Genomic DNA, 10,313 nt, shown 5'->3' on the forward strand with positions numbered 1-10,313 from the left:
AGTATCTCACATGACCTTTTCTTCCCAGTCCTTAATCATATCTTACTCACCGTTTTTCCCCAATTGGTTGACAGTGACTTCTTATTAATAACATGTGGTCTCTACTCTTAAAGAGATAAAAGTCTAATAAAGAAATAAACTATCTGCACAAATGATATGAAACTATTCATGCGAATTAAGGAAGTACAAGACCAAAGGGGTCTAAATTCAGGTCCCATGGGTCAGGGCAGTAGAGATACTTAGGAGAAGGGGGTTTCTTTGGGGTATGTGCCACACCTTCTCCTTATAACACAGAAATACCTGAGGGTTTTTTTCCCCAAAAGATTTGGAAGCAAAGTTAGTTTAATCAAGAGCATGTTAATAAGAAGGCGCTGGTATTGACATTGTACTTGGTAAGCATTCTGTAATTAGTATAAAGCACACCTTGTATTCTGTAATTCATATAAAGCACGGCTTGTATTTGTATAAAGGACACTGCATCTGTCAAGTGTCATTAAAATACAGCTGAGGTTACATTGTATCAGCAAGGATATCAAGGAGGAAGCCAGAGGGTCAGATCTTCAGGGACTTGGCTTGTTTCACTTACATGGTATTCTTTAAGTGTCAGTGGCTCGTTCTGTTGAGAGCTCAGAGAACGATTCAGGTTTAGAACTATAGGTGTGTGGGCCCTGAAGGAGGCAATGAATGGTTTAATACCAACTTACTAATGCCTTCAAGAAGTAGCAATTCTGGTAACTGGAAGTCTGGAAGCTTCCACATATATCCATTTCCATAGACAGGAGTTGGCTAGATTTTTTTTTTTAGGTAAGAGGAGGGGAAATAGAGAAACAGACTCCCACATGTGCCCCACTGTTATCTACCCAGTAACCCCCATCTTGGGCCAATGCTGGAGCACTGAGCTATTTTTAGCACCTGAGGCTGATGTGCTTGGACCAAATGAGCTATCTTCAGTGCCCCGGGCTATGCTCAAACCAATTGAGCCACTGGCTGCAGGAGGGGAAGAGGGAGAGAATTGGGAGAGTGAGTGGGAGAGAAGCAGATGGTTGCCTCTTCTGTGTGCCCTGACTGGGAATCGAACCCAGGACATTCATATGCCAGGCCAATGCTGATCCCCTGAACCACCAGCCAGGGCCTGTTGGCTAAATTTACAAAATAAATTTTCCCTGACTGGATGGCTCATGGGATAGAATGTCATCTCAGTGTGCTGAGGTCATGGGTTCGAGAAGCAACCAATGAGTATAAACTAAATATAACAATTTAGTGCAGGGGTCGAGAACCTATGGCCCATGAGCCAGATGTGGCTCTTTTGATGGCTGCAGCTGGCTCGCAGACAAATCTTTAATAAAAATAATAATGTTAAAAATATAAAACATTCTCATGTATTACAATCCATTCATTTCTTACCGCTCATGTTCATGGTTGCGGGTGGCTGGAGCCAATCACAGCTGTCCTCTGGGACAACACCAAATTATTATTGGATAATGCATAACGTACACGGGTCATTGTATGGCTCTCACAGAATTACATTTTAAAATATGTGGCGTTCATGGCTCTCTCAGCCAAAAAGGCTCCCGACCCATGATTTAGTGGAACAATGAGTTGATGTCTCCCTGTCTCTCTCTCAAATCAATAGAAAACATTAAAAAAAAGTCTCTCCAGTGTTTCTCAAATCTTATTTTGTCTATGAATCACCTGGTGTATGTTAACGTGGACATTGCGGGCCCCACTCTTAGAGACTCACACAGGACTTCTGGGGTTAGGCCCAGCTATCTGCATTCCTGCAAGCACCCCCGGTCTTCCAGAATTAGGAAGTCTGTGGACCACATTTTCAGAAATGCTGCCTTTAAGTTTTCCATGTATCCCAGCTGTCAAATCACTGTTGGAGGGGCCCTAATTCCATCTCTTGCTAAAGAAAGAGGTCTGGAAGTAGTTTTCTTTCTCCTCCCACATTCAATCTGCCATGTCTTTCTGCCACCCTCTAACATTTCTTCGTGCTTGCCCCTCTCCTCAAACTCCTCACCCCAAATCACCACCCAGACTCCAGGATTTTCCGGCATGGGTCACTGCTTGAGCTACATTAGCCCACACCAGGCTGTACAGCTGAGAGGGGAACGGGGTCATTTGGACAACAATCTTCCTTTGACCTCAGTTACTAAACAATTTAATTTTCCAGAGGTGTCCAAGTGATAACCAAAGGCTCAATCTTACAAAGTGGTTGTTTTATAAACTTGAATTTCTTGTCAACATTTTAAAAGTAGGGGAAATTTCCCATAAAATCCATATTTCTGGCTATTCTTAAAATATCAGCGGATCTGCCCATTCTGGTCAGTTTCCCTAAAAGAAATGGTGAGCTGGACGCAAGGAGAAGCTGCCCCCTGAGACACCAGGTGTGTGTGCTAAAAGGGTGGGTGGCTTGAGGGTTAGGGCTCCACTGCTCCAAGGCCCTTGACCTCGTATTTGTAATTCTGTATTTTTTTCATATAGAAAAGATATGGCAAACCTACTAGGGAATGAAGCCTCCACAGTTATATATTTTAGACTCTATGAAACCCGGACCACCTGGGCACTGTGTTCTATGTACTCCCTACATCGAGGACAAAGACTGGCCACCATTCATCATCAAACCAGCCAGTAGAGTTTGTTTTTTTGTTGTTGTTTATTTTTTTAAAATATGGAACACTTCACGAATTTGCATGTCATCCTTGTGCTGGGGCCAGGCTAATCTTCTCTGTATTGTTCCAATTTTTGTATATGTGCTGCCGAAGCAAACACTAGATTTTCTTAATGTAAAGAAATATCTCTCTGAACTTCTGGGTCTATAGAAACAAAAGACAAACTGAGAGGGCCTCACACTTCAGGCAGAAAGAGAGGGAGCCTATGTTTTCATGTGTGTTCTGGCCCGGGCCCCTGGCACTCAGGTTCATAATCCCTGGCTGCATCTAGTCCTCATTCTACAATTCCTAATTCCTTAGGTGCCGACAGTCATATCAACATTTCTGTACATAGTCATCAAGCTTGCTTTCCTCTCCATTTCTTTGGACACATTTAAATCCCCAAACTTAATCTTCATTTGGAGGGTGAGTGCTAAGTATCCCATATTGGAGAAAGAAAAATAGAAGTGCTCTCTGCCCATGGAAAAAGAATGAGCTGTACTTTTTGCTTATTTGGAATGAAATGTTCTAGGGGAAAATGACTGGACCATCTCTACATTTTTACAGCCAGTGTTTGCAGGCATGTCTAAAAGCTGTGAGAACTCAATCAATATCTGCTGACTCTGATGATAAGACATATATAGAATGGATTAAAGCATATGTTCTCCAGTTACCTTTTTTTAAGTTATTATTCAGCGAGGGGAGGGGAGGCAGAGACAGACTCCCACATGTGCCCCCACTGGGGTCCACCTGGCAAGCCTACTAGGGAATGATGCTATGCCTACCTGGGGCATTGCTCCGTTGCTCAGCAACCGAGCTCTTCTTAATACCTGAGGCACAGGCCAGAGAGCCAACCTCAGTGCCTGGGGCCAACTTGCTCCAATCGAGCCATGGCTGCAGGAGGGTTAGAGAGAGAGAGAAAGAGAAAGAGAGAGAGAGAGAGAGAGAAAGAGAGAGAGAGAGAAAGAGAGAGAGAGAAAGAGAAGCAAGGGGGAAGGGTGGGTGCTTTTCCTGTGTGCCCTGACTAGGAATCAAACCTGGGACATCCACACGCCAAGCTAACACTCTACCACTGAGCCAGTTGACCAGGGCCTCCAGTTACCTTCTAAGACACGATTTTTCTATACTGGTCACTGCTTGGAACAGATCCTTTTATCCTACAGCATTAGAGTTCCATGGAAAGTCAAATATTTTTGTTGTAGCAGCATGCTGCTATATCAGGAATTCGGTCATCACATTTTCCCCCTCCAAGATCCTATTTGCTTTACTCGGTATTTCTTATGTTGTTCATAGGTTGTTTTAAAGTCCTTTTTCACTCTTGAGCTTGTGAAGGACTTGGTGATGTTATCTGTGAATATATTTATTAGTCAGTAAGACCCAGTCTGCTCCTCTGTGGGGTGGAGGAGAAGCCGTGTGCATTATAGATCATAGGGTGGGAAGTCTTCCCGAGCTGTTTATTTGAAGCTTATTTTAACACTCTCCATTTGCACAGACTATTAGGTCTCTTCTTTTCTTTCTTTCTTTCTTTCTTTCTTTCTTTCTTTCTTTCTTTCTTTCTTTCTTTCTTTCTTTTTAGATAACATCTTCTTAAAAGGAAACACCTGTTTAAAGCTCTAAAAATATGACAATGTAAGTGAAAGGGCATTTTGTTGAACGTGGTCACTTGCCATGTCTACTTTCTAATTCTTCCTGGATGAGGGTGAGGTGGGGGATGTAACTTATTACTCTGAATCTGAGCCATTAACCATTTTTTCCCTACAAAATAGTGGGTTGAGAGCCAATACCCACCAGGTCAATGTAGACATCTGTGGGTCATGATTGTGCAATTAATTAAGGAGTTGGTTATTTTCATGATATTGATACTAGCATAATTATTCAGTAGTTTCTCATCTTAATTATATTTTGCCTACATAAATGTATGTCAATCGTTTTTTCTACTTTAAAAAAATTCAGATTTTCAATACTTTCGCTAAGCACTATAAATACACTTGCTGACTCCTCTTCAGAAATGAAGAAACTGATTTTTCTGTTAAGAGAATTGTTTCATCTTAAATAAAATTATTCATTGAATCACTTCAGTTTGTTTTTGTTTTTGTTTTAATTTTTTTACAGAGACAGAGAGTGAGTCAGAGAGAGGGATAGACAGGGACAGACAGACAGGAACGGAGAGAGATGAGAAGCATCAATCATTAGTTTTTTTCATTGCGCATTGCGACACCTTAGTTGTTCATTGATTGCTTTCTCATATGTGCCTTGACCGTGGGCCTTCAGCAGACTGAGTAACCCCTTGCTGGAGCCAGCGACCTTGGGTTCACGCTGGTGGGCTTTTGCTCAAACCAGATGAGCCCGCGCTCAAGCTGGTGACCTCGGGGTCTCGAACCTGGGTCTTCAGCATCCCAGTCCGATGCTCTATCCACTGCGCCATCACCCATTCAGGCGAATCACTTCAGTTTTTATTCATCCATATCATCAATGACATATTGTATTTTTTTCAACCTTTGCTTTGAACCTGCGATGCCTTGCACAATGCTGCAGATAGGCAGCCCCTTGTGAAGTGAGCACTTCGGTGACCACCAGTAGTGTCAGGCCGTCATTTATGCCATCACCAAGTGACTTAACAGCAGCCTGGAACATCTGGCTCCAGCGATGATGCACAGAGAAACTGGGTCAGCCTCTTGCTCAGGCAAACCAGTAGTGCTGAACAAAATATTTCTGTAAACTGCTTCAAGGCATTGACAACACAAGGCAATGAAAAACTGCCAGACCATAATCCTGGGAGAAGATGAAAATCTAGAGAGGTGAACATGGTTTTAGGAGCTGTTTTTCCTCAGGGAGATTTGAAAATTCTAATAGAAGAGATAGCTGACAGGCTGAGAAGTAACACTTTTTAAAGTTTCCCGAGTTGGGAAGACAAAATCTGAAGTCTAAGGCCTGCCAAAGCAGTGGTAGTAAAGTAGATCCACGTTTGAGGTCACCCCACAGGAATGAGGGCAGACAGGGAGCAGTCCGGTGCCCCCAGGGACTGCAGCCAGTTTAGAATTATCTGTGCACCTGAGATTTATTAAGATGATTCTAAAACATCTGCACCTTCAGGGGTCTGAAAGAATCAAACAAAAATCCTGGAAAGGTTATTAAAAGAAAGGGTAGTGATAGGCCAGTTATTTTTATGAACATAGATGTAAAATATCTTCAATAAAATATTAGCAAATATAATCTATCAATATACAAAAGTACATATATAGTGTGTCCGTAAAGTCATGGTGCACTTTTGACCAGTCACAGGAAAGCAACAAAAGATGATAGAAGTGTGAAATCTGCACCATATAAAAGGAAAACCCTCCCAGTTTCTGTAGGATGATGTGGCAGCATGTGCGCATGTGCGGATGATGATGTAACACCGTGTATACAGTGGAGCAGCCCACAGCCATGCCAGTCGAGATGTGGACGGTACAGAGGAAAGTTCAGTGTGTTCTGTGGCTCGCTAAATTCGAATCTGTGACCAAAGTGCAACGTGAATATCGGCGCATTTATAATGAAGCACTACCACATAGGAATAACATTACTCTGTGGAATAAGCAGTTGAAGAAAACCGGCAGTTTGGTAGAGAAACCCTGTTCTGGTAGGCCATCAGTCAGTGACGAGTCTGTAGAGGCCATACAGGATAGCTACCTAAGGAGCCCTAAAAAATCTGTGCGTATGTGTGCTTGACAATTATACCTAAGCAAGACTACAGTTCATAAGGTGTTAAAGAAATGTCTTCGTTTTACGGGGTACAAATTGCAGCTGTTGCACGCTATCAAAACAGCGGACAGACCCACGCGATGCGCGTTTGCTACAGATATGCTTCATGAGATCGACAATGATGTAAGATTTTTGCAGAAGATTGTGTTTAGCAATGAGCCGACCTTCCATATCTGTGGACATGTTCATTGCCATAAAGTCCAAATATGGGCTGCTGAACTTCCTCATGCCTACGTTGAGTATGAATGTAACACCCCTAAAGTGAATGTGTGGTGTGGCCTGATACATGATAAGGTGATAGGCCCATTTTTTTTCGCAGAGCAGTCTGTGACATCAAAGCCCTATCTTGACATGTTGGAATTGTATGCAGTGCCACAATTTCCAGAAGGTGTCATCTTTCAACAGGACGACGCTCCTCCACACTACGCCACCATCATTCGTGAGTTTCTGGATAGAACATTCCCCCAGCGGTGGATAGGCAGGGGTTCTGTCAAGCCGTGGCCACCACGATCCCCGGATCTGACGCCCTTAGACTTTTACTTTTGGGGTTATGTGAAGCAACATGTGTACATTGAACATATCAATGACATTAATCACTTAAACAGAGAATCACAGACGTTATTCACTCTGTTACACCAGACGTCCTTACCTATGTGTGGCAAGAACTTCACTATTGTTTGGATGTGTGCAGGGCAACAAATGGAGCCCATATTGAACTGCACTAAATAGTATGAAACTGGGAGAGTTTTCCTTTTATTTGGTGCAGATTTCACATTTCTATAGTCTTTTGTTGCTTTCCTGTGACCGGTCAAAAGTGCACCATGACTTTACGGACACACTGTATTATATGAACAAGTTGTTTGTTTTCCAGGAATGCAAGGTTTTTCTGATATTTGGAAATCAATCTATGTAATTCACCACAGAACAAAGGAAAAGATCATTATTTCCTAGAAGCAGCCAAGAATTTGATAAAATTTAACCATGTTCATAATAAATTCTTAGCAAACTGGTAATAAATAGGGAATTTCTTAAATAGAATAAAAGATGCCTACCAAAAAAAAGAATAAACAAATACAATAATGAAAGGTGCTTGCTATCTCCCCTGCTGTTTGACATTTCCCTGAAGGATTATAAGTGCAGTTAGGTGAAGGAGAAAATTAAACATTGGAAAGGGGGAAGTAACAGCATTTACACACCACAGGTTTGCTGTCATCGAAAAATTCAAAAGAATCTTGAAATAGCCTAACCAGGTGGTGGCACAGTGGATAGAGCGTTGGACTGGGATGTGGAAGGACCCAGGTTCGAGACCCTGAGGTCGCCAGCTTGAGCGCGGGCTTATCTGGCTTGAGCAAAAACTCACCAGCTTGGACCCAGGGTCGCTGGCTCCAGCAAGGGGTTACTCAGTCTGCTGAAGGCCCGCAGTCAAGGCACATATGAGAAAGCAATCAATGAACAACTAAGAAGTCGCAACGCACAACGAAAAACTAATGATTGATGCTTCTCATCTGTCTCCATTCCTGTCTGTCTGTCCCTGTCTATCCCTCTGACTCTCTGTCTCTGTCTCTGTAAAAATAAAAAAAAATTAAAAAAAAAAGAATCTTGAAATAAACAATTAGAATTAATAAATGAACTTCTCAAGATCATTAAATAAAAACACATTATAAAAAATCAGTTATACATTTATATTCTACAACAAATAAGGAGTGAATATTTGAACATATTTAGGAATACAGCTAACAGAAGATACGAATGAAACCTGGCGAGACAAAAGGGCAGAAGCAAAGAAAGCAATTGAAGATATAACGGCTAAGAAATTTGTAAAACTGGTGAAAAGCATCAATGCACAAATTAAAAGTCCTGCACACTATAAATAGAACAAGTAAAAAAAAAATCTACATCTCTGCACATCATGGTTAAACTGATGAAAACAAATGACACAGAGAAAACCTTATGAGCAGCTGGGGTGGAAAGGCATGCAGACATATTACTTTGATTTTACAAAACTGAGATGGGCTGACTTTGTATGAGAAGTAATGGAACTAAAAAGAAATGAAAAAATACAAGTGAAGTACTGAAAGAAAATAAGTACCAACCTAAAATTTTATTTTCATCCTTAAAGAATGTAACTGAGATGAAAACATTTGCAGAAGAAGAAAAACTTAGGGGATTCACCACCAGCATACCCATTCTTAAGAAAATACCACAGGTATTTTTCAGGCAGAATAAAATGTTCACAGATGAAAGATGGGAGAAGCAGGAAGAAAGGAAGAACAATAGAAGGGGCAACTGTTAATAAACTGGAAAGAATACTGGCTGTATAAATGTCTTGTAAACCTAGGTCAGCAGGCAAGAAAATAGAGGTACCGTATTCTGGAATCCTTGCATTGTCCAAGAGAAGGGCAAGACTGCTGGTCAACATTAAATGTTCACAAGTCAGGAATGCATGTGTTAATCTCACATATACCCACTGGAAAGGGCTTATAAATTTGAAGCTAATAGTAGCAACAAATAGAATAACAGACACTTAACCAATACAAACAAGTTTAAAAATAACCCAGGAATGAGGAAGATAAAGCAGACAGAGCAAATAAAGAACACAGTAAGATTATAGTTTTAAACCAAATATATCAGAAGTTATATTAAATATAAACAGATTAAATGATCAATTTTTAAAAATATTTCAGACTAGATTGAAATATTCCATAAAGTTTATTAGATACACCTAAAACATGAGTATACAGAAACGTTAGAATACAAAGCAATAACCAAAAGAAAGCTAATGTATAATAGCCATTTACAATTGATGTTAATGTCAAATAAAACATTTTGTATTAAAAAAAGCATTTGAAGTAAAGAACATGATTAATAAAATAAAGGGTTTTACTCACCAGAAATATATAATAAACCTAAATTGTATGCAGCTAATAATACAGCTTTAAAGTAAATAAAGCAATATTTAACAGATATACAAGAAATAGAATCATTCACATATAGTGAATAATTTTAACACAACATTGTCAGTTATTGATAAAATACATAGACAAAAATAAATAATAATAACATAGGTTTCACAGCATAATTATCAAATACTGTGTCAACATACATAGAGTACTATGCTCAGCAATGGCAGAATGTGCATTATTTTCAAAAACATGCAGAGCATTTATAGAAATTGACTTTATGCTGGAACTTGAGGCAAATCTATGCAAATTTCAAAATAGTCACATCAGCAGACTATGTTCTACATATACCATAGAATTAAATTTAAAATAAATTATAAAAAGACATTTATAAAACTTCCATACATTTGGAAATTAAGCTATAGACTTTCAAATAGCCCATCAATCAAGGCAGAAATTTTAATTATAATAAGAAAATGTGAAAAATAGAATAATTAAATTACTACACATTAAAATATGTGGGCTACAACTAAAAGTATGCGTAAAGGGAAACTTGTGACTTTGTATGCATTGAGGGAACCTGAAAATCAATGAGCCACCATTCATCTCAAGAAGTTAGAAAAAGGCCTGACCTGTGGTGGAGAAGTGGGGAGGGCGTCGACCTGGAATGCTGAGGTTGCTGGCTCGAAACCCTGGGCTTGCCTGGTCAAGGCACTTATGGGAGTTGATGCTTCCTATCCCCCCTCTTTTCTCTCTCTCTCCTCTCTAAAATGAATAAATTTTAAAAAATTTAAAAAAAGAAGTTAGAAAAAATATCAAATTAAAGTAAAAGGAAGGAAAGAATAAAGATAACAGAAAATAATGAGATAGAAAGCAAATATAAAGTAGAGAACATAAATAAACCCAAAACTGATTCTTCCGAGGAACTGGTAGAACTGATAAACTCCTCTGGGACAGATGAAGAAACCATAAAAGAAGGCAAATAACCAATGTCAGGAATGAAGAAAGTAACGTTGTTATA

The 10,313-nt window shown here is 39.9% G+C and overlaps 1 non-coding gene across 1 annotated transcript; it reads right to left on the reverse strand.

Moving 5' to 3' along the window:
* Positions 1-2,665: 2,665 nt before the first annotated feature.
* LOC136327903 (U6 spliceosomal RNA) lies at positions 2,666-2,772 on the reverse strand. The gene has a single exon (XR_010729961.1). It is a non-coding gene; the product is annotated as a U6 spliceosomal RNA (small nuclear RNA).
* Between the last annotated feature and the right edge of the window lie 7,541 nt (positions 2,773-10,313).

Source organism: Saccopteryx bilineata, chromosome 2, assembly GCF_036850765.1.
Source record: "Saccopteryx bilineata isolate mSacBil1 chromosome 2, mSacBil1_pri_phased_curated, whole genome shotgun sequence".
Taxonomy (NCBI): domain Eukaryota; kingdom Metazoa; phylum Chordata; class Mammalia; order Chiroptera; family Emballonuridae; genus Saccopteryx; species Saccopteryx bilineata.